This window comes from Rhinopithecus roxellana, chromosome 4, assembly GCF_007565055.1.
Source record: "Rhinopithecus roxellana isolate Shanxi Qingling chromosome 4, ASM756505v1, whole genome shotgun sequence".
Classification (NCBI taxonomy): domain Eukaryota; kingdom Metazoa; phylum Chordata; class Mammalia; order Primates; family Cercopithecidae; genus Rhinopithecus; species Rhinopithecus roxellana.
Genome location: NC_044552.1, coordinates 18,155,432 through 18,178,410, shown reverse-complemented (window position 1 = coordinate 18,178,410; position 22,979 = coordinate 18,155,432).

Here is a 22,979-nt window from a genome sequence, read left to right as displayed (position 1 = left end):
ACCAAATATGTTTTCACTTACAACTGGGAGCTAAACATTGAGTACATATGGATGGATGCAGAGAAGGGAACAACAGACTCTGGGGAGTATTTAAGGGTAGAGGCTGGGAGGAGGGTGAAGATCAGAAAACTGTGGGTACTATGCTTATTACCTTATGCTTATATTATTATTTTGGTGACAAAATAATCTGTACACCAAATCCCTGCTTCATGAAATTTGCCTATATAACAAACCCACACATGTACCCTTGAACCTAAAATAAAAGTTTTAAAAAAGAAGAACATACAAAAAAGCTTTGATTACTTGAACTTGAGGATGTGACAGATATTTCGTTGAAAATGAAGGAAATGAGTCTGTTAGTTTCAGGAGGAGAATGATCTTTATTGCCAATGATAAACTTTGAGTTTTGAAGAAAAGACTAGAATTTTGGAAAGCTTTTATCCATCACTGTTAGCTTTATAGCTTCCCAGTACATAAATATTTTTCTGATGAGATCAGTAATAATGTTAATGAAAGTCATTTTTACAGTATTGTACAATGGCATTTTTCATCATTTGGAAGATCTATATAGTACAGGAGACCCATATTTTTTAGATGACCTATATTACAAAATTTTACAAGAGAGACCAATGGATTTTAAGGTAACAGAATATGAAAAGTTCCTTGGTTGCTTTCAGATTCCACCTTGCAACTTATCTTCAAGAAACTACCACTTGTTAAGTTTTAAAATAGTATCAAAGAAGAATATCCACAGTTATCTGGAAAGGCCTTGAAAATACTTCCCCTTTTACAACTGTATATTTACATATATGTGAGGTGAGACTTTTTTCATATACTTGAACCAAAACAATGCAAACTATGCAAAATGCTAGATGCAAAGCTGATATGAAAATCCCATACTAAGCCAGATATGAAAGAGATTTATAAAAATGTAAAACAACGCCACTTGCCTTGTTAAATTTTTGTTTTGGCAATTGTGATGAAGTTTTTTATTTTGTATATATACACACTCAGACACACACATGCACTAGCTCTTTGTGGGGCCCTTAAGGATTTGTAAGAGTGTAAGAAAAGTCCTGAGTCCAAGAAGTTTGAAAGTGATTGAGAGAACTGGTGGAGGACCCCACAAGGGTGCTTAGTCCCTTTTCTGTTTTCTCACCAAAACCACTGGTAGCTGAGGGGTAGGAATGGATAGACTTCAAAATATTATTTTTGCTATGTCACCCATGTGGAGTTTTGATTCCTTTGGCACTACTATGAGAGGGGCTAAAATTTCCTCTTGGGGTTGTTAACCAAAAAATATCTGAGACAGGTCTCAGTCGATGTAAAGGTTTATTTTGCCAAGGTTAAGGACCATGGCCTGTGACACAGCCTCAGGAGGTCCTGAGAACGTGCGCTCAAGGTGGCTGGGTAACCGCTTGGTTTTATACACTTTAGGGAGATAGTAGTTACAGGCAAAGACATAAATCAATATGTGTAAGGTGTACGTTGGTTCAGTTCAGAGAGGCAGGACATCTTGAAGCAGAGGCTTCCAGGTCATAGGCAAATTCAAAGATTTCCTGATTGATAAATTGTTAAAAGAGTTAAGCTGGAGCTTAAGAGTGTTAGTCTGTTCTCACGCTGCTCTAAGGACATTCTGAAGACTGGCTAATTTATAAAGGAAAGAGGTTTGATTGACTCACAGTTTGGCATGGCTAGGGAGATGTCAGGAAACTTCCAATCATGGCAGAATGGGAAGCAAACACATCCTTCTTCACGTGATGGCAGGAAAGAGAAGAGCCAGGCAAAAGAGGGAAAAGCCCCTTATAAAACCATTAGATCTTGTGAGAACTCACTTACTAGCATGAGAACAGCAGCATAGAAGTAACACTCCCATGATTCCATTCTTCCCACTGGGCCCCTCCCTTGACACTTGGGGATTATGGGAACTACAATTCAAGATGAGATTTGGGTGCAGACACAGCCAAACCATATCATTCCAACCAGGGGCTGCTCCTGGTTCCTCCCAAATCTCATGTCCTCACATTTCAAAACACAATCATGCCTTCCCAACAGTCCCCCACAGACTTAACTCATTCCAGCATTAACCCAAAAGTTCAAGTCCAAAGTCTCATCTAAGACAAAGCAAGTTCTTTCTGCCTATTAGCCTGTAAAATTAAAAACAAGTTAGTTACTTCCTAGATATAATGGGGGTACAGGCATTGGATAAATGCTGCCATTCCAAGTGGGAGAAATTGGTCAAAACAAAGGGGCTACAGGCCCCATGAAAGTCCAAAATCCAATAGGGAAGTCATTAAACCTTAGAGTTCCAAAATGATCTTCTTTGATGCCATGTCTCACATCCAGGTCACACTGATGCAGGAAGTGGGCTCTCATGGCCTTGGGCAGCTCTGCCCCTGTGGCTTTGCAGGGTACAGTCCCCTTCCTGGCATATTTCACAGGCTGGGATTGAGTGTCTGCAGTTTTTCCAGATGCATGGTGCAAGCTGTTGGTGGATCTACCATTCTGGGTCTGGAGGACAGTGGCCCTCTTCTCACCACTACACTAGGCAGTGCTCCAGTAGGGACTCTGTTGGAGGGGAGCTCTAACCCCTTCCATACTGCCCTAGAAGAGGTTCTTTCCCTTCCATACTGCCCTAGAAGAGGTTCTCCATGAGGGCTCTGCCGCTGCAGCAAACTTCTGCCTGAACATCCAGGTGTTTCCATACATCCTCTGAAATCTAGGTGGAGGTTCCTAAACCTCAATTCTTGACTTCTGTGCACCCACAGGCCCAAGACCACGTGTAATCTGCCAAGGATTGGGGCTTGAACCCTCTGAACCAACAGCTTGAGCTGTACCTTGGCCCCTTTTAGCCACGACTGGAGCTGAAGCAGCTGGGATTCAGGGTGCCATGTCATGAGACTGCATAGAGCAGGGAGGCCCTGGTCCTGGCCCACAAAACCATTTTTCCCTCCTACGCCTCCAGGCCTGTGATGGGAGGGGCTGCTGTGAAGGTCTCTGACATGCCCTGGAGACATTTCCCCCATTGTCTTGGTGATTAACATTTGGCTCCTCATTACTTATGCAAATTTCTGCAGCTGGTTTGAATTTCTTCCCAGAAAATGGGTTTTTCTTTTCTATCACATCATCAGGCTGCAAATTTTCCAAACTTTTATGCTCTGTTCCATGCTTTGCTGCTTAGAAATTTATTTTGCCAGATAACCTAAATCATCTCTCTCAAGTTCAAAGTTCCACGGATCCCTAGGCAAGGGGCAAAATGCCACCAGTCTCTTTGCCAAACCTTTTCTCCAGTTCCCAAGAAGTTTCTCATCTCCATCTGAGACCACCTCAGCCTGGATTTCATTGTCCGTATCACCATTAGCATTTTTGTCAAAGCCATTCAACTAGTCTCTAGGAAGTTACAAACTTTCCCACATCTTTCTGTGTTCTTCTGAGCCCTTCAGACTGTTCCAACCTCTGCCTGTTACCCATTTCCAAAAATGCTTCCACATTTTGGAGTATCTTTATAGCAGTGCCCCAGTACCTGGTACCAATTTACTGTATTAGTCCATTCTCACACTTTCATAAAGAACTGCTCAAGACTAGGTAATTTATAAATGTAAGAGGTTTAATTGACTCAGTTCCACATGGCTGGGGAGGCCTCAGGAAGCTTACAATCATAGTGAAAGGGGAACCAAACGTGTCCTTTTTCACATGATGGCAGGAAGGAGAATTGCCAAGTAAAGAGAGGAAAAGCCCCTTATAAAACCATCAGATCTCATGAGAACTCACTTACTATCACAAGAATAGCAGCATGGGGGTAACCGCCCCCATGATTCAATTATCTCCCACTGGATCCCTCCCATGACATGTGGGGATTTATGGGAAGTAGAATTCAAGATGAGATTTGGGTGAGGACACAGCCACATCATATAAGGCAAGATTCTTGTCATGTAGATGAAGCCTTCAGGTAGCAGGCTTAAGAGAGAATAGATTATAAATGTCTCTGATCTAACGCTAAAAGATGTCAGACTCTCTAGAAAAGACTTAGTAAGAGAAGGAGATTATCTATAGAATGTAAATTTCCCTCACACGAGTCAAGTTTGCAGAGCTAAATGCCAAAGAAATAGATTTTGGAGTAAAACGCTTTTATTTTCCTCAGTGCCTGTTATCTGTCATGTGATGCTCTACCAGGGTCAGGTTGGAATTTGTTGTCTTATTGCTACAGAGACTCTGTTCTGTGTGTCTTAAGGTCTCTGTTTGAATTATAATGCTGATTGGTTTTGTCTAAACTCCAAAGGGAGGAGGGTATGTACAATGAGGGATGTCTGACTCCCCCACCTCTCATTATGGCCCGAACTAGTTTTTCAGTTCTTTGGGGTCCCTTTGGCCAAGAGGGGTTTCCATTCAGTTGCTTGGGGACCATTCAGTTGCTTAGACTTCTATTTTTGGTTTATAGGGTCCAAACCCTCTCCACAGGATACGTCAATTAGCCAAGAACACAAACACACACGTGGAGCCCTGGTTCTCTTTGTCCTTGAGCTAATGTGGTGGACCCCACCAGAGTTATTTACGTGGGGGAACATCAGAACCACCAGCAGAATCAGTGGAGTCAAAATGCTCATGTCCAGGTTTTACACTGGAGAATTCTGACTCAGAAGGTCTGGAACTTCTTAGTGCTTTTTCTTCATCAGTAAAGTGGGGATAAGAGAGCCAGTTGTGGACATCTCTTTCCTACTCTGGTTCAGTAATGTCCCATTCTTAGCTTCAGATATTCTACAGCAGGAGTATTTACACCACAGAAATTGGCAAATGCTAGGAAGAAAGGACTTGGGGTTTTTAGAGCCAATTATTAAGTATGTAATAATTATTAAGTATGTAACTGTTCATCACCACAGCTTAGGTCTTATATTGCAGAGAAATTAAAATAATGAACTTTAAGCAGTACTTTGCAATAGCTTAAGTGCTCAGCAAAAGCTAGATACTGTTATTATGGTTACTATTTAACAGGTGCATAGGTAATTTTGATGTATACCAACATTTGAGGATCATTATTTTGGTACGAAAGGATCTGTTAGTTTTTGTCAAGAGCATGTAATTCCTCAATAATTGAAATACAATGGTGAGGCATCCTTGTATCGGCTTTCTTCACAGTCCTGGACTTCTGGAATGAGGGGAGTCACATCCAAATGGTACTGGTACATCTAGACTCAACTAGCTTTTCTTCTGGACAAAGTGTTCCTGTTTCTACTCAAGAAAGGGCTCCCAGCCTGTGGGAGCCCAAGGACTATTTTGGCTTTGCCTTGCCACCCGGTTATTATAATCATGGTAAGGCCATGAAAAGGACCTAGGAATTCATCAAACCCATCCTCCACAGGACAATGCCAATTTTTCCCCAGTCTTTATTCACTTTCAGAAATATCTCAAGCAGGGAAGCTCCCACAACTTTCTTTTGGAGGCAATTGTAGTATCCTTATAGTTGCAGCATTACAAATCTTGGCTTGAAATTAGTCTAGATATTTTCTTCCCATTTTGCTTCTTGAGTCAGAAGAATTGGTTTTTTGAACATGTTCAAGTCCCTGAACTTTGCACATAGTATTACAATTAACAGGGCTTCACTTTGTTTTTTAATGGCAAAATGAAGTTTTCTGGAATTCATACTTTGATGTGGTTGGCTCAAGAGTCTGAAGACATTCTTCTTGGCTTGTAGAGTCACAGAGCCATAGAGCTCCAGACACTCCTAGGTTTTATCTAGGTCAGAACTTTGCCTCCAAGCACAAAAAGCTTCTGAGACATATGGTTATCTTATCCATCAGACTTTCCTAGGAACCGATGCAGAAATGTGTTGAGTGGTTTGTTGCCAAGGTTTACAAACTTGTTTAAGTTTTACTTACAACTGATCTTAGGCAGATTCGATTTAAAGCCTTTTGATTGAGTTAAATCAAGTTTCATTTAAGAAGAAGGAGGAATAGAAGGAAGAGGAAGAGGAAGATGAAGAAGAAGGAAAGCACACCATACATTTAAATATAGTGCTTATTTGATTACATTTTTCAGATTAATTTTGCACTTAAATGAGGAAGCAGAATATTAATCTGGTTTATGAGTGCATGGTTACTAATTGAAGTGCATACTTGTCAAGTCATTACAAGGAGAAATGTCTCTAATTAAACATATTAATCATAAATTTAGAGAGGATATTTTTGCACACTGTGCTATCGGTATACAAGAAGGACAGCCACTCTCACATTTAAACAATACACATATAAATTATTTTACTTAAGGAAAAAATAGTAAGCTTGTATATTCTGTACAGTTTCCTCATGTTTATTTTTATAAAAACAGCATATGGACTTTTAATCTGTTTCACATTTCTATGTTAAATATAATCCTTTAAAATAAAATTCAAATGGGCTTTCTTCCAGGTCAACAAATAAATATATGATGATGAATTATGCAGTTAATTCAGCCTTTTCCTTTCTCTTCATCTCCTGTTTTGTCTTTGGACAAAGACAAGAGGAAAGCAAAGAAAGACAAATTTGCTTGTCTTTCAAACCACTAAATATTTTTTGTGATTTTACCTAAATTAATTCAAAAGAAGAATATGTTTCTACAGCTGTAGAAGAAGTTTCCGAGGTTAAAATTATCATCACTTCAATAAAGTGTTGATGGTTATAGGTGCTTAAACATCTTTCAGTGGGTTACTTGGGACTTTTTTTTTTTTTTTTTTAACTCAAACACCCAACTCTGTTTGAAATAATTTTCCTTTGGTGCTAAACATTCTTACACTTGGACACCATGTGAACCATCGACATCGTCCAGTATAATTGTTTTTTCTTCATCACAGTTAAGGACACTGACACTAGAATTAAATATTTGGAAGATGTTAAAGAGATGCTCTGGAAACAAGACACAACAGGCCTATACTGTTGTCAATTTTGCTTTGAATGTCCACATAAATGTATCATGTTCTATTACAAAGAAAAGTTCCTGTGACACCATGATGAATGTCAGCTTTAACATATCCTTAGCAAAATCTGTCTTTGAACACATTTATCAAACAAACATTTTGGCTTTTTTGTTAAAAATGTTTATGTGTTTTCTGACACACTGTAAAGTTCCGCTCCTATTTTTTTGTTTGGCTATGGGCAGGAAATGTTCCCCAGCCTGATCTGACAGCAGAGTCTCCCAGAGGCTCTCACCAAGCCAGCGTTCTTCTCCCTAGTGAGCCCTGTCCTCAGCAGATGTTTCTTCTGCTCCAAATCTTTACTGAGTCTCTGTCCCCTCATGCTGCATGGGACCCTCTTGAACTCCCACGGCTCCTGCAGGCTGGTCCTCAGCGATCTTACTCAGCACCACTCCCTGGAAAACCTCTACCCAGGCCAGCGAGCTCCCTCTGATTCTCACACACACAACTTTCCTTCTTTGCCAGGGACTGAGGCACCAATCTTGCTTCTGTAAATGGCCACCCTGTCTTCCTTACTCAAACACACTTAGACTTCAGAGCAGATTCGTAATTTGCGTGTTTGTGTGCACCTGTAGGGGTGGGCATGGCCCTAGGGAATGATGGAAACTGTCAACCCTCCTCTCTGAGCATTGCTCACAGAAACACAGATGCATGCACGTTCAGAGGGCTTGTAGAGGTGCCGAGTGTCTGCGGCCTGCAGATTATCCACCCCTGTGAGGGAGCTTGCACTTCAGAAAGGCTAAGGGCTTGCTAAAATAAACCAACATCACACCAGTCCTTGGAGGGAGGTAGACTGCTGCACACATCTTTCATTTTACCCTATCCCCTGGTGCTTTCCAAATACTCACTGCTTTCTCAAATGTTTCACCTTAGTTTTGCCTCTTCAATTAGATTTTAAGTTCCTTAAAGGAAGAGACCAATGACCTTAGATGATAATACAAATTCCTTTGATTAAACAGGATACAGTCAATGTAGCTGAACATTCATCAGTCAGAGCACATTAAGATGAAACAGCAGGACATGTTAAAAATAGAACTACTGTTCCATCAAGCAGTCCCATTACTGGGTATCTACCCAAAGGAATGAAATCATTATATCAAAAATATACCTGCATTTGTGTAGTTATGGCAACATCGTTCTCAATAGCAAAGACATGGAATCAACCTAAGTGTCTGTCAGTGGATGATTCAACAAAGAAAATGTGGTTCACACACACCGTGGATTACTACTCAGCCATAGAAAAGAATGCAATCATGTCTTCTGCAGCAGTATGGATGATACTGGAAGCCATTATCTTCAGTAAAATAACTCAGAAACAAAGTCAAATACCGCATGTTCTCCCTTCCAAGTGGGAACTAAACAATGTGTATACATGGATATAGAGAGTGGGATAATAGGCACTGGAGACTCGGAAAGGAGGGAGATGGGATGGGAGTGAAGGATAAGAGATTACCTAATGGGTGCAATGTTCAGTATTCTGGTGATGGATACACTAAAAGCCCAGACTTCACCACTGCACAACATATCCATGTAACTCAATTTTACTTGTCCGCCCCTAAATTTATATGATAAATCCATACACGTTTTGAAAAAGCAGGACATATTATGTTGCCTACAGGGACAAGTTTTAGGGGCCGTGGAGCACATGTTGAGCATGTGTTCCCTGAGGAAGCTGGAGAGCCACGGTGGTGTCACACACTGTGTTCTCCACGGAGGCAGAGCAGAGATCCTCCCCCATCCTACTCACACCTCCACGACACCCCGTGGAGCTCCTGCTCTGCCAAGATGAGGGGGATCCACAGTCTACAGCAAGCACAGATGTGGCAGGCAAGAGAGGAATCAGAAAAAAAAAAGAAAGAAAGAGAAGGAGAAGAGAGTGCTTGGGGAGGGCACTGAGTGGAGGTGTCTGGAGGCAGTGAGGACTGGAGGGGTGCAGTCGAAATGGGTCACATTAGTGCCATGGCTTTCCAAATTCAAGTTGCTTGAAATTTTTTGAGCAATTATTTATTCCTCCCTTTTAAGAATTTACTCTTGTCTACTTCTTTGGAGATTGACAGACATGGGAACTGCCCAAGCAGGAAGAAACACATTGACAAGTTCGGGTTGTGTGCCAGCTGCTAAGGGAAGCTGGTCATCAATTTGCTCAGCCTCAGAAAGGGTGAGATTTGCTTCTGGTTTCTATTCATCCTTACATTCTGTTATTGCACCAAACTCCAAATAATATCCTATGCATTTTATTTCACCATCAACTAATATTTTCATGTTTTAGACCAACACTAACATCTCTAATCAAGATCTCTTTTTGGTGCGGGCTTACAATGATCTCACCTTTATTGGCTTCTTCCAAAGAGCCCCACCCTTAAAAAAGTGATCTGATACATTTTAAAAGGTTAGAAGATAAAATACATTGTGGCATTTAACGAATATTTGCATATGCTTTTAATTTACTTGGAGAGAGATAAAGAATTGCTATTACCGAAGCAAATATAATGATTGCCCTAATTAGTTGACAAAGCTGGAGTAAGTACTTTGAGAGAGTTCGTGTCAATATGCCAACTACCTAAAGTACCTATTTGTCTAAGATGGAACTCTTGATGAGCACCTGCTTGAGCTGTCTTAATTGACTTCATTTTCAATTATTAGATCCATGTTTGTTTTTCTTCTGGGACTTTATGTTTATAAACATACATAGACTGTGGGTCCTTTATTAAATATATTGCCAGAGAGATAGGGCCCACAACCACGTCCTAGGACAGGTTTTACTAAATCTGCTCATCAGAATGACAGTCTAAGACAGAGGTGGCAAACGTTTTCTCTAAAAGGCCAAGTAGAAAATATTTAAGGCTCTGCAAGCCATGGGGTCTTCGTTACAGTCAACCAACTTTGCCAGCTTTTCCTGCAGTGGGAAAGCGGCCACACACAATACAGTAGGTAAACAAGGTGCATGACTGTGCCAATACAACTTTGTTTGTAAAATGAGGTAGAACAACAACATGCAGCCTATAACAACGTTTAAAAAGTGTCAGTCGGTTGGGACTATGGCCTTTAGACTATGCTAGTCTACGTGTCAAGTGTGGAAGTTAGGCTTTACAAACCTGTTGGTATCTGCTGTGGTTGCTCAGAGATTCTTATTGTCTTCCTCCTCTTCTTTTTAGCGTTGTAGTTCAATAGCTTGGGTTGCTGAAGGAGCAATTTGACGTTTCTATAGATTGAGGTGAGTGAAAATCTAACCTACTGCCTGTTTTTTTTTTTTCAATAATTTTCATAGCTGCCTTTGGGCTACATGGAAAGAGGTTGGCAGCTGATATGGAGACCTCATGGCCCCAGAAGTCTAAAATATTTCCTATTTGGCTATTTACAGAAAGCGTCTGTCAACCCCGGACACATATATGATTAACTAGCATCTTAACTAAAAGCCAGAATACAGCAAGGGAGTCAGTTGCAGGTCATAGATTCTCAATAAATATCTGTCTCAGGAACGTTCATCATTCGCAGACAAACCTGATCAACATGTGAATGGAAAGCTACTAATTGTTGTTCCACCAAAAATAATTCTCGCTTCCTGCCCTGAACTCACTGAAGCCACCTTCCTGGGCCGCGCTGTCACTGCCAGGGAACAGCGGCTTTGCCTCTGCCAGGAGCCTCCTCCATGCTCAGAACTGAGACCAGGAAAAACTGAAGAAAAGAACAGCCAATGGAGGGACGAGAACTTAGTCACGGATCCTATGTACACATTTTATGGTAAAAAATAGGCTTCTAAAAATGTAAACAAACTTTTTATTGAGAGTTTTAAAGTGTCGATGTGTGCCGTGCGGGTGACTGCCATCTCTCTGCCTGCACCCAGGAAGGTTGGGAGCTGCAGAGGGTCACTCCGCTGTTTCTATTTGCTGTCACTCTTCTTCTGGTTGACATGGTTTGAGTCTGTGTCCCCACCCAAATCTCATGTTGAAATGCAATCCCCAGTGCTGGAGGTGCGGTCTGATGGGAGGTGACCGGATCATGGGCGCGGTTTTTCATGGTGCGGTTGTTGCAATCCTGAGATCTCGTGAGATCGGGTTGTTTTAAAGTGTGTGGCCTCTCCCCACTCCCTCCTGGTCCTGTTCCTGTCACGTGAGACATCTGCTCCTACTTTGCCTTCTGCCATGGGTCGAAGCTCCCTGAGGCTCCTCAGAAGCAGCAGCTCCCACGCTTCCTGTACAGCCTGCAGGTCCATGAGCCAATTATACCTCTTTTCTTTACAAATTACGCAGTCTCAGGAATTTCTTTGTAGCAATGCGAGAATCAATGAATACACTAGTTTTTCAGGCTTTGACGGAGGCTGATTCAGTGTCTTACTAACAATCCCTGCGAATGCGAGCCTCCTGGAATCAGCAGGGACATGACACTTGTATGAACTTGAACTTTTAGAGATGCTGCCAATGACCATCTCCCCCAAATGCAGAAACAGATGGAATACTGAACTGGTCACACTCATCCCCCACCCCTGGGGTCACTTTGAGAGTTTGCTGCCATTTTTTTCTGCGGTATTAATTACCTCCTGAACATGAACCTCTTAAATAAAGCACACCAGCTGACAGACCCGCCACGCTGAGGTTGTGCTGCATGGCCTGGGGCAGGTGGTGCCCTATGGAGGTTGGCATGGCGTCCAGCCCCTTGGACACTTTAAGTGCTTGCATAGTTTGAATGAGGAAGGAGATGGCTCCTGGGATAAAGCTCCATGTGCCTGCAGAGGCCTCCTCGGCTCATTAAGGCAAAAAGTGTTAACTGCACCTTGCTGCTGTCCCAGGTCCCAGTGGGGTACACTGTGGTGAGTAGGCCCTGGCCCCACCCAGAGGAGCTTTCCCGGTGGCCAGGGCACTGCTGGTGACCTTCATCTGTTGGTACATTTGGGGAGTTTTTCTTCACCATGAAATTGCACCCCTTGGTCTCACCTAGCTGCTCAGCCAACCCTGACAGCCTCCCCTGGAGTTATTCTTTGCTAATGAAAATGTGGGTAGTGACAGGGTTAGCCCAGGTGTCTTAACGCCTTTCCTGCCTGTCAGCACGGAGGCACCCTGGCCTGAAAGGGCCCTGCAGGGCCACGGCAGGGGAGGGACTCCAGAGGGGTCATGCCACTGCCGGAGTGGCTGGGGTGACTGACTTGCTCCTTTGTCACCAAGGCTTTCAGTGTGGCAGAGGCTCCTGAGGAAGGACAAGAGAATAAGACCATTTAAATCACCCCATGTTGGAAGAATCCTCGTCACCATGTCTCAGTCTCCGACGTGCTGTGTGGGGTTGTAGGAGCTGTGAGGAAGTGTGGAGCCGTGGCGGGGATGGGGGAGGCCTGCTCTGTGAGTGGCCCCAGGGGTCCTCCTCAGAGGCAAACGTGCAGCCCCTGCAAGGCCCAGCAGCAGGGCCATGGGCTAGAGTACGTGGGCCCTGCCACACCAGAGGCACCATCCCCCGCCAGGACTGCCGATCTGTTTTCTGGTCCTGAGTGCAACTTCACCACCAGCAAAAGCTGCACCGTCTTTCTTTTCCAGTCGGGAGAAACGGATGTCCCATCAATGAAGAGGAGGTTGACGGGCCTGTGGGATATCAGGAGAGATCATCATTTTAGAGAAAAAAAGGGCTGTGCAGGGGCAAAGATGGTTGGGAAGAACCCAACCTCCCCTGCTCTGTCTGTCTCTCCCCCTCTTTCTCCATCTTTTTCTGTTTCTGTCCCCTTTGTCTTTTTCTTCTCTCTCTGTCTCTCCCTGTCTCTCTTTTCCTTCTCTATCTCTCACTTCCTATCCTCTCTCTCTCCCCATCTCACTGTCTCTATCTAGCTGTCTCCGTCCCTCTCTGTCTCTTTCTATCACTGTCTCTGTCTGTCTCTCTGTCTCTGTCTCTCTGTGTCCCTCTCTCTGTCTCTGCCTATTTATGTGGCTCTGGGTCTCTGTCTCTATCCCTCTGTCTGTTTCCATCTCTGTCTCTGTCTGTCTCTCTGTGTCTGTCTCTCTGTCTCTGCCTGCCCCTCTGGCTCTGGCTCTCTCTCTGTAGCTAGGGGATACCTGTAGACTGGACACCTGCTGTTCCCTCTCCCAGCCCGTGGCTGAGGGTGGACCTGCCCGTTCTCTTCTGCCCTCGTGGGGAGACGCCCAGCTGCTCTCCTGGTCTGTGGCTTCTGCTTTTTGGCTGCTGCCTCCAGGATACCTGGCTGCTTATTTCTAGGCATGGCAAGCAAGAAGGAACCCATTTTGCACACATCTGCGGGGCTTTCAGTCTCCTCCTCTGATGTACTCAGTCGGCCTTGAGAGAGAAGGGTCCCTGCAGAAAAGAAGAGACTTTGCCTTCAGCAGCCGCGGGCCAGGGGTCCATTGTCCCCTGACGTCTCTAAGGTTTGCTACCTTAGAGGAGGCTGAACGCCCTTCCATAGCTTCTATCAAGCCCCCGGGAGCCTGGGGCTCTGCCGGGCCACTTCTGGAATGCGGGCAGGGAGATGTGGGGCAGAACAACAAAAAAGCATTAGTTATCTTTACAAGGCTGTTAATGATGGGGTGAGCATGTTCAGGCTGCAATCCAATATGTAAGGATAATTACACTTGGAGTTGCGGCATCTCCACGGCGCCCCTCATGTTAACTCTTTCCAGCCCTCGTGGGCAGGCAGTAATGCTAGCGAGGCTCTGACCGGGGCTTCCTGGGGAAGAGGATGGAAAGACAGTCTTGAAAACGCTTTTGTGAGTCAACGTGAGGCTCTGCTGTATCTGAAGAGGTCACTCGACCCTGATTTTAGGAGAAAACCACTCTTTTTCTTCCCAGAATGGCACTTGACGGCAAGCTGGCTCTGAGGGGACCTCACTTCAAGGGCGAGATTGCAGTGTCAGGAAACAGGAGTTTTGTGCTGGTGCCTCCTGAATTTCCTTTGGGAACTTGGAACAAAAGCAAACAAACATAAAAGCCCCCAGAGGTCAGGAGACCTGCCAGGCCGTTGGTGCCGCCTCCTTCTGGGGGGTCCAGACGTGCAGCCAGGTTCACTACTGTTTTCTCGTCTGGGGGACACACGCTTGGAAGCACACTGTTTTCCTTCCTCCCTTTTATCAATGTGTGATTTAACAGTAGCACGGCTCCCCTGACTTCCAGGAGCCCTCTGGTTGGACCACCCAGTTCACAGTCACTTTGGCCACAAAGAGCTGTTTACTGGAAGATCAATAAAAATCGTATTTTCAAAATTCATTGTCTCTTTGTGTGTTTTCCTTATGGTAATTCTGATGTGTAAAGAAATGCTTTTTTATAGTGGGCCTTGCTTAGTCTAAGTTTAGTTGAGGAAAAAAAAATTGTTTAATTTTTTTCATGAGAATGGCCATGTGCCTGGTTTCACTTCATGGGGGAGTGTGATGATGACGTTGCTCACAAAATAAAGAACCAAACAAAACAAAGATGAAAGAAGCTTGACACATTTCTTTGGTCAGGAAATATTTGTACTGGTAGTGCAGTTTGCTACATGTGGGTTTTAATTGTAATATCTAAAATATTCCCACAGATTGAAAACACATTTATATTCTCCCTTGTTAAAATTAACTTCCAGCAGGAGGAATGCATAACATTTATGTAGTGGGAAGTGTAATGAGGAATATCGATTCTTTGAGCACAAAAAGAAATTTAGAGGGGGGGAAAAAAAAGCAAACCTAGTTTGATGGTTTTCAACATCATTTAGTCAATGGAACTCTAATACATACAGCAGAAGAGAGGAGAGCTGGTATGTGGTGGCTGGGAGCCCCCCGGTTCAGGAGCTAACATTTACCTCGGCCAGGACAGACTCAGGGGCCTGGCTTGAGCCTGGGACTTCATGGAATAGGCAAAGTTGATAGGGGGCAAGTGGGAAGAAAGTGAGAGAGTCTGCCGATTTGTATCTCTTTTTTTTGAGATGGAGTCTCGCTCTGTCGCCCAGGCTGGAGTGCAGTGGTGCAGTCTCAGCTCTCTGCAAGCTCCGCCTCCCGGGTTCACTCCATTCTCCTGCCTCAGCCTCCCGAGTAGCTGGGACTACAGGCGCCGCCACCACGCCGGGCTAGTTTTTTGTATTTTTAGTAGAGACGGGGTTTCACCATGTTGGCCAGGATGGTCTCGATCTCCCAACCTTGTGATCTGCTCGTCTCGGCCTCCCACAGTGCTGGGATGACAGGCGTGAGCCACCGCGCCCGGCTAATTTTTTGTATTTTTAGTAGAGACGGGGTTTCACCATGTTGGCCAGGATGGTCTCGATCTCCCAACCTTGTGATCTGCTCGGCTCGGCCTCCCACAGTGCTGGGATTACAGGCGTGAGCCACCGCACCCAGCCTGTTTGTGTCTCATCTTTAAAGAAAACTTTTTTTGTGACTTTTTACAAGGTGGATAACTTATTGATACAGTAGAACAGATGCATATACAGTCACGCCTCACTTAACCACTGGGTTGTGTTCTGAGAAATTCGCGATCAGGGCTGGGCGCGGTGACTCACGCTTGTAATCCCAGCACTTTGGAAGGCCCAGGTGGGTGGATCACAAGGTCAGGAGGGCGAGGCCATCCTGGCCAACATGGTGAAATCCCGTTTCTTCTAAAAATACAAAAAATTAGCCGGGTGTGGTGGTGGGCGCCTGTAATCCCAGCTAGTCGGTAAGCTGAGGCAGGAGAATCGCTTGAACCCGGGAGATGGAGGTTGCAGTGAGCTGAGACCACGCCACTGTACTCCAGCCTGGGCAACAGAGTGAGACTCCATCTCAAAAAAAAAAAAAAAAAAAGAAAAAGAAGGAAACATGTGATCAGGTGATTTCAGTATTGTGCAAACATTATAGCGTGCACCTACACAAACCTGGATGGTAGAGCCTGCTACACACCGAGGCTCTGTGGAAGAGCCTATTGCTCCCAGGCTCCCAACCTGGACAGCAGGATGCTGTACTGAATGCTGGAGGCAATCAGAACACAACAGTAAGGTTTTGTGTATGAGAACATAGGAAAGGTTTAAAAGACTTTTAAAATATGATGCCAGGTCAGGGACCCTTACCGTGAATGGAGCTTGCTGGACAGGACGTTGCTCTGGGTGACTGAGTGGTGAGTGAATGTGAAGGCCTAGGGCATGACTGTGCACTACTGCAGACCCACTGCACACTTAGGCTACACTACATTTTTTTTTTTAAATTGTCTTTAATAATGAATTAGCCTCGGGAGGCTAAGGCAGGAGAATTGCTTGAACCTGGGAAACAGAGGTTGCAGTGAGCTGAGATGGCGCCACTGCACTCCAGCCTGGGCAACAAGAGCGAAACTACGACTCAAAATAAAACAAATAAATAAATTAGCTTACTGTAACTTGTTTACTTTATACACTTTACTTTTTTAAACTTTTTGACTCATTTTTAATAGTGCTTACCTTAAAATGCCCACACATTGTACACTTGTACAGAAGTATTTTATTTCTTTATATCCTGATTCTATAAGCTATTTTTCTACTTGAATTTTTCTTTTTTTTTTTTTCTTTTGCTTTTTAAAATTGTTTGTTAAAAGCGGAGACACAAACACACACATTTGCCTGGGCCTAGGCTGGGCCTGCACAGCGTCCAGATCACCAGTGTCAGCATCTTCTGCTTCCACATCTCGTCTCACCGGATGGTCTTTGGGGACAAGGACACACAGGGAGCTGTCATCTCCTGTAATAACAATGCCTTCTTCTGGAACCCCTCCTGAAGGACCTGCCTGAGGCTGTTTTACAGTTAAAAATGTTTTTTAATGAGCAGAAGTATGCTGTCAAGTAATGATAAAACATAAGGTATAGCAAATATGTACACAGGTAATATAGTTGTTTATTATCATTATCTAGTATTACGTACTATACATGATTGTATGTGCTATACAGTTACATGACTGGCAGTGCAGTAGGTTTGTTTGCACCATCATTAGCACAAACATGTGAGTAACGCATTGTGCTGTGATGTTGCCATGGCTGTGGCTAGGCAATAGGAACTTTTCATCTCCAATATAATCTTACAGGACTACCATCCCGCCCTGAGCGAAATGTTATGCAGCGAATGACTGTATGTGGTTTATACATACATAAATATACATCTCCTGGGAGTAGATTCTGAAAAGTTTTACTGCAACGATGTACAATTTAAAAAGTTAGGAGACTATTGTGTTAATGGATATAGCTTAAAAAACACCTGTCGAAGGCGTCTCTGGTCTAATGCATCTGTCCTCTCTGTGCTGTGAGCAAGGTGGGAGCCCAGGCTCCTGACTTACTTACCGGTGCCCTCAGCATCACAGCTGGCATCTGCCAGGCTCCCAAGTTCTGCAGGGATGGGGATTGAAAACTTAGAGCCTTCAATTGGCACAACCCCCACCAGATTAACCCTCACGCAACAAGTCCTTTGAATTTTTCCTTCTACTCCTTCCCTTATAAACATCTTCCTATAACAAACAAATTTTCTTTTTTTCTCCCCAAAGATAGATTCATGGAAATAAAAAGGTTTTTTTTTTTTTTTTTTTTTTTTGAGACGGAGTCTCGCTCTGTCGCCCAGGCTGGAGTGCAGTGGCCGGATCTCAGCTCACTGCAAGCTCCGTCTCCTGGGTTCACGCCATTCTCCTGCCTCAGCCTCCCGAGTAGCTGGGACTACAGGCACCGCCACCTCGCCCGGCTAGTTTTTTGTATTTTTTTTTTAGTAGAGATGGGGTTTCACGGTATTAGTCAGGATGGTCTCGATCTCCTGACCTCGTGATCCGCCCGTCTCGGCCTCCCAAAGTGCTGGGATTACAGGCTTAAAAAGTTTTTTAAATGAACTAATCACTGACACATGCAAAAGTAAAGAATGAGCACACACAGGACTTAGGTGTGTCCTGGGTCAGCGATTAGGTTTCCTTGATTGTCAGTTTAGTCTTCAGTGCTGACAGAAGCTGGGTGCAGCTGCTTTGTGAAGAAAGTCTTTAACAGAGGGCCGTATACCTATGTATGGGCCACATGCCTGTGCCTTAAGTTCTGCTTTAGCAGCACCGTGCAAATTCAGACATACTGTGTTTCCATTATAACTTACTTTGTAATGCAACACATTTTATAATTCCTCTTTTAATTTCCTCTTTGACCCGTGTGTCATTTAGTTTTTAAATGTTTGAAAATTTTCCAGATATCTTTTTTTACTGATTTTTAATTTAATTGCATGAGGGTGAGAGAACACACTTTATTTAACCTGAAATGCATTACAATCTGTATTGTGGCCCAAAATACGGCTTATCTTGGTAAATGTGCTGTATGTGTTAGGTTGGTGCAAAAGTAATTGGGGTTTTGCCATTACTTTCTTTTTTTGGTGGGGACGGAGTTTTGCTCTTGTTGCCCAGGCTGGGGTGCAATGGCACAATCTTGGCTCACTGCAACCTCTGCCTCCTGGGTTCAAGCAATCTCCTGCCTCAGACTCCCAAGTAGCTGGGATGACAGGTGTATGCCACCACGCCTGGCTAATTTTGTATTTTTAGTAGAGACGGGGTTTCTCCATGTTGGCCAGGCTGGTCTCAAACTCCTGCCCTCAGGTGATCCACCTGCCTCGGCCTCCCAAAGTGCTGGGATTACAGGCGTGAGCCACTGCACCCAACCCATGCCATTACTCTCAATGGCAATAACCATAATTACTTTTGCACCAGACTAATACTTGAAAAGAATGTGTATTCTGCTATTGTTGGATGGAATGATTTGTTCATTTCGATTAGGTCAGGTTGGTTGATAGTGTCATTCAAATCTTCTATATTTTTGATGATATCAGATTTATTTTTTTGCCAATTATGTAGAGAAGGCTTTTGAAATCTCCAAGTGTAATTATAAATTTCCCTGGTTTTCATCTCAGTTTCATTGTTTTCTTTTTCTTTTCTTTTTTTTGCTTTATGTAGTTTTGCTTCATGTACTTATTAAGGGGGTACACCTGTAAGATTAAGTCTTCCTGACTGATCAACTCCTCTATCATTTCAGAAGGACATTAATTCTACCTGGAAATATTCTTAGCTTTAAAATCTACTTTGTCTATTATTAAAATAGTAATTCTAGCTTTTTTTGGCTAATATTAGCATGGCACATTTTCTTCTATCTTTTTACTTTTAACCCACTTTTGTCTTGATTTTAAAGTATAGTTCTTATAGCCTGCATATAGTTTTGCCTTGTTCTCTTTTCTAGTCTGACAATATCTACCTTTTAATAGGGGTGCATAGAGACTTACTTTTAATGTAACTAATTCGGTTAGATTTACATCTATCATCTTGCTATTTGCTTCCAACTGATCTTTGTTCGCTTTCCCTTCTTTTTCTGTCTTTTTTAGATTATTAGTTATGTTTCATTTTTATCTTTGTTTTTGGTTTATTTGTTCTAACTGCTTTGTTATTTTAGTGGTTGCTTTAGAATTCACAGCACACATCTTAACTTATCATCGTTTACCTTCAAGTGATATTATATCACTTCACGTGTGGTATAAGAACCTAACAACAATTTACTTCCTTTCCTTCTCTCCTGGCTTTTATTTTGTCATTGTTTTACATATATTATGAATCCAAAATATATTGGAATTATTTTCACTTAGTTTGTCAATTATCTTTTATACAAACTTAAACAATGAAAAGATCTCATCCGTTTGCCCATGTGGCTACCATTTTCAGTGCTCTGTACTTCTTTCTGTAGGTCCTTGTTTTGATCCGGTGCCATTTTCCTTCCATCTGAAGGACTTTGGCAAACATTTCTTCTGGTAATGAAGTCCTTCAGCTGCTGTATGTCTGAAAACATCTTTATTTCACCTTGACTTCAGCTGCTGTATGTCTGAAAACATCTTTATTTCACCTTGACTTCAGCTGCTGTATGTCTGAAAACATCTTTATTTCACCTTGACTTCTAAAATACATATTTTTTGGCTAGGTGTAGAATTCCGGATGGACCATTGTTTTCTTTCAGCACTTTAAAGTGTTCCCTTGCTATCTTCTTGCTTGCATTTTTTCAATGAGAATTCTGATATTATCCTTATCTATGTTCCTCTGTATGTAATGTGTCTTTTTCACTGGCTGCTCTTAAGAAATTCTCTTTAGCACTGGCTTGAGCATTTTGATTACAATATGCCTTGGGGTGGTTTTCTTTATATTTCTTGTGGTTAATGTTGATTGAGGTTCTTGGATCTGTGGATTTATAGCTTTCACCAAATTTGGAAACATTTTGACGATTTTTTCTTAAATATTTTTCTGTCTAGAGACTCCAAGTATACATATGTTAGGCCTTTTGAAGTGGTCCCAAAGCCCAGTGATACTCTTTTCAATATTTTTTTTGTTTCTGTTTTCTCTGTGCCTATCATCTGAACAATTTATATTGCTACATCATCAAGTAACTAATCTTTTCTCTTGCCGTGTCTCATGTGTCATTACATTATAGTTAGCAAAACTATATTTTGTGTTTGTAGAAGTTCAATTTGAACTTTTTAATATCCTTCTTTCTTATTAAATTTTGGACATTTAGAACATGATTACAATAACTTTTAATAACTCTTAATATCTTTGCCAATTCTAATATATGTCAGTTCTGGGTTGGTTTCAATTAATTGATTATTTACTCTATTAATAATTGTGTTTTCCTGCTTTTGTGTAGGCCTGTTAATCTCTGTTGGAAACTTTATTTTGTTGGGTGCTAAATATTCTTGTATTTACTTTTACTATTAGCAATTGGAAATAAGGCCCACCCACAGTCTTCATCATTCACCAGTCCAAACTGCAGCATCAGCTCTAAGCATTTCTCATTACAGGTGAAGCTGATGGAAGCAACCGGTTAAGGAAAGAGCTTCTGTTGGTTTGGTGTCCTGTGTCTTTAAGGGATGTCATTCACTTCTTCAACAAGCACTTACCGTACAAGGTGGGATGTGATGGCGAAGAATGCAGATACAGGCCCTGCCCGCATTAAGCTCTAGGAATGCAAGATCTGCATTTAGCACAGAATCACAGGTGGGAGCCATATACAAAAAGGGCAGAAATTCAGGGCAAGATGAGACCACCTAACAGAATAATGTAGTTTAGGAAGGTGGACAGTTAAGCAGTGGAAAAGACCTGATTAAATTTTTTTATTTTAGGCCATCATCCTAGCTGTGGTGTAAAAAAAGTGCAGCTTTGCAGCATTTTGTAATTTATAGCACAATGGAAAAACAATGGCTATTTAGCTGTTCAGTGTTTTGAAAAATGTATTTTCTGATTCAAAATACCTCCTTCTTTCTTCCTTCCTTCCTTCCTTCCTTCCTTCCTTCCGTCCTTCCTTTCTTCCTTTCTTCCTTTCTTCCTTTCTTCCTTTCTTCCTTTCCTTTCCTTTCCTTCCTTTCCTTTCCTTTCCTTTCCTTTCCTTTCCTTTCCTTTCCTTTCCTTTCCTTTCCTTTCCTTCTTTCCTTCCTTCCTTCCTTCCTTCCTTCCTTCCTTCCTTCCTTCCTTCCTTCCTTCCTTCCTTCCTTCCTTCCTTCCTTCTTTCTTTTCTTTCTTTCTCTCTCTCTCTCTTTCTTTCTTTCTTTCTTTCGTTTTCTTTCCTTTTTTTCTTTCTTTCTTTTTCAGAGTTTTATTCTTATCACCCAAGCTGGAGTGCAACAGTGTGATTTTGGCTCACCGCAACCTCCGCCTCCTGGGTTCAAGTGATTCTCCTGCCTCAGCCTCCCAAGTAGCTGGGATTACAGGCATGTGCCTCCATGCCCGGCTAATTTTATATTTTTAGTAGAGACGGAGTTTCTCCATGTTGGTCAGGCTGGTCTCAAACTCCCAACCTCAGGTTGTCCCCTTGCCTCAGCCTCCCAAAGTGCTGGGATTGCAGGTGTGAGCCACTGCGCCTGGCCCACCTCCTTTCTGACTTGGGTCTTTTCTGACTCCTTCAAATAACAAGAACATTCTTTTCAAATCTGGGGATGTATTCAGTCCACATGGTCATAGATCTTAAAGAAGTCATTTTATCCTGCATTTCCCCCTTTGCTGGGTATTTCCAAACTCTCCTAGAATTGAGCTAGAGCAGTTGTGTCTTTAAGGGATGTCGTTGACTTCTTCCACAAACACTTACCGTACAAGGTGGGATGTGATGGTGAAGAATGCAGATACAGGTCCTGCCCGCATTCAGCTCTGGGAATGCAAGATCTGCATTTAGCACAGAATCACAGGGGGGAGATGTAGACAAAAAGGGCAGGCTCTTGAGAATTGATCCACACTGACAAGTGATCCTAAGTTGCTGCTGCCAACGTCAATTCTACTTTTGTGGGCTCCTGGCAGAAAATATGAAAACCAGTCTTGTCCCTCTCGATGAGTATCTCTATTATTATCACCATTATATGGAGGAATTTTAGAAACGTGCTGTGTTTTGCAAAAGGGCGCAAGCTGCCAAATGCATTTCAGCTCCTAGAACGGAGCTAAAACTTGACTGCTAGAGCTAAAGTTTACACACAGTCCTGCAATGTAAAACTTTTGTTTCCAGTTATGTATCCTTTACAACGAATTACTCTCCTGTGTTACAAACTCTAGAATCTCACATTTCTGAATATACTGAGAATGAGCAATACCAGGATTTAAAACAGACCATTGGGGGTTCATTAGAGTTGAAGATGCTGCAATTAGGTAATATCACTCTGAAGGATTTTTACAATTCACTTGATTATACATGGCCATCAGCTATTTTTTTAAAATCCTGTTTGCTGTAGATAAAGTCATATTATTTAAGGTAATCACAAAATGCCACACTGCATTGCAGACAAAACTTAGTGTCCAGCTCAGCCAGGTTCCGAGTTGCTTCGTGTTTATCAAACAGGAGGGCATTCGGTGCCCCTGCCCATACACCTACTTGCAAACATCTCCACAGACCCAGTTCTCAAGGCATGTTCGTGCCCCCATCTCAAGGTATGTTTGTGCCCTGTTAAAGTGGTGACCTTATCTTTTTTAAGTGTATGCATATGGCTTGAAACACATTAATGACTTTTCAAAATCATTCAGGTATTTGTGTGGTCATTTCAATTAACTAGATTTCAAAGCGGGTGGGCATGCTGCCAACAGACGGACCAAACCGGGGGTGGAATTCTGGCATTTTCTG